The sequence below is a fragment of the Pan troglodytes genome, chromosome 12 (assembly GCF_028858775.2).
Source record: "Pan troglodytes isolate AG18354 chromosome 12, NHGRI_mPanTro3-v2.0_pri, whole genome shotgun sequence".
In the NCBI taxonomy this organism is placed as follows: domain Eukaryota; kingdom Metazoa; phylum Chordata; class Mammalia; order Primates; family Hominidae; genus Pan; species Pan troglodytes.
This window is the reverse complement of record NC_072410.2, coordinates 117,897,722-117,900,132: the sequence shown is the minus strand read 5'-3', so window position 1 is coordinate 117,900,132 and position 2,411 is coordinate 117,897,722. Positions and strand designations below refer to the sequence as shown.

Genomic DNA, 2,411 nt, shown 5'->3' with positions numbered 1-2,411 from the left:
GAGAAGAGGGCCAAGGGCCCCAGAGTACCCCAGGAGTAAGAGAACAGGAAGAAGAGACAGAATCAGCAAAGGTTATGGAGAAAATGTGGTCAATAAGTCAGAAGAAAAATTATGTGTCCTGCTCTTTCAATAGGTCAAAAAAAGTGAAGATGATGAAGAGGAGGAGGTTTGATTAAAGGTTTCAAATACAGCTAACAGGTTCAGTAAAATGAGATCTGATGGTGCATCACTGGATTTAGCTATGTGGTGATCTTTGGTTACTCAAGAAAAAAGTTATTCTGTAATTTAAAAAAATGATCTAAAAATAGTTAAGGCAGAGTAAGAGAAGGATTGGACGTTACAAATACAGGTAATGCTGGTGATTTCTGCTGCTAATGAGAAAAAATAGAATGCAGAGAAAGTGAGGTCAAGAAAAAAAGTTTTGACAGAAGGAAGTATTACATGATGTTTTTAAGCCATTGAGAATAAACCATTATTTAAAAAGAAACACTGACAATGCAGGAGAAGGCGGAAAAATTGCTACAGTGATGATTTTGAATAAGCGGGAGTGGATGGGATTTGGTGTACAATTGCAGAGTCTGGTTTTAGATAACAGCGTAGACATTCATCTGTGGTAACACACAGGAAGCCAGAATATGTTGATAGAGATGTTCGTAAGTTGATGTGATAGGAGCTTGAAGAATTTCCCTTCTACTGCTTCAGTTTTTTCAGTAAGAAAGACAGCAGGCTGAGCATAAGAAGTGGAGAGGAAGTGCTAAAAGTTTGGGGAGAGAGGAGACGGTGAGAAATCATAGTCTAGGACAGTGGGAAATTGACTGACCCAGCAATGTGTAGTGGTGCGTGTATGCATCACTGCCCGGCAGCACGAAGGCCCATGGGCATGAACCTCACCTCAGAACAGGTCACTGCAGTTGCTTGTTTTTCCCCAACATATTCAGCTACAAAAACAGAGAAATCTGGTCAGCAAAAGTTTGGATTCAACCAGAGTTGTAGTTTTGCCACTAAAGTATGTTGAAGAGAGGAGCAAAGGAGTCAAGAGTGTTTGCAGGAGTTTCGTATAGATTAACCACAAAATGTAGGCTCGGTAGGGAGAAAAGCACAAATATCAAGAGGGTGAAGGGTAGTGACACGTTGTAAGATCAATATACAGAAAATCCCAGTGAGGGTAAAGCTTTGTTAGGCTAGTGATATAAAATGGAGATAGCTGTTAAAATAGGAAGGTTTTATTGAGTCTATGTCCATGAGAACAAATAACCAAGGTAGCACCAAGAACAAGCTCTTTCAAAAAGAGGAGTTCTGGAACTCTGAAGGTCAAGATGTTAAAAGGTCATCTAAAAACATATTAAAAATTGTGAGGGGGCTGGGCACGGTGGCTCACACGTATAATCCCAGCACTTTGGGATGTCGAGGTGGGCAGATCATGAGGTTAAGAAATCGAGACCATTCTGGCCAACATGGTGAAAGCCCGTCTCTACTAAAAATACAAACATTAGCTGGGCGTGGTCACACTTGCCTGTAGTCCCAGCTACTCAGGAGTCTGAGGCAGGAGAATCGCTTGAACCCAAGAGGCAGAGGTTGCAGTGCGCTGAGATTGCGCCACTGCACTTCAGCCTGGCGGCAGAGCAAGACTCCATCTCAAAAAAAAAAAAAAAAAAAAAAAAAAATTGTGAGGAATTAAGTCCATGTAAAACTTGAGATAATGGGCCATGAGCTAAAATTGTCTTAAAATATAGGGCAATAAGCCAGTCATTGGAAGAAAACAGCAACATGACAACATGAGATTAGAGCTGGGGATTTTCAGGGAGGAGAAAGAAAGAATGGCCAGAAAATGAAATGAGGGAATAGTTAGTTAGTAGGCGTTCTACCTCCCTCTAAGCTCAGTGGTAATGAGAATTGTAGGGAGAACATGACCACCTCTGGAGAGATCTGCAGGGGAGGCAGTTTTTTCAGGTGGGAGGAACAAGAGTGTGCATCACAGTCTAGGTGGATGTTGGGACCTAGATTAGCTTCCTGTGGCTGCCCACCCAGAGTCCACAAACTGAGTTGCTTTAAACAATGCAAATGGCGCTTGTTTCCACAGCACAAATGCTAAAATTGGAATGACACAAAGAAGATTAGCATGGCCCCTGCACATGGATGACATGCAAATTCATGAGGCATTTCAGATTTTAAAAGAATGCAAATGTATCCCCACAGTTCTGGAGGCAGGAAGTCTGAGATCAGGGTGTTGGTAGGGCCATGTGCTCTCTGAAGGCTGTAGAGGTAGATCATTGCTCACTTCTCTCCTCACTTCTGATGGTTTCCAGCTTCTTGCTGTCCTTGACTTGAAGATGCATCTCTCCAGTCTTTGCCTCTGTCATCACATGACGTTCTTCCTGTGTCTCTTCTCCTTTTCTAATAAGGACACTAGT

At 42.3% G+C, this 2,411-nt stretch overlaps 1 non-coding gene across 1 annotated transcript; it reads left to right on the top strand.

The window, feature by feature from the left end:
• Positions 1-2,064: 2,064 nt before the first annotated feature.
• On the top strand, positions 2,065-2,171 carry LOC112208323 (U6 spliceosomal RNA). The gene has a single exon (XR_002942725.1). It is a non-coding gene; the product is annotated as a U6 spliceosomal RNA (small nuclear RNA).
• Positions 2,172-2,411: the final 240 nt, after the last annotated feature.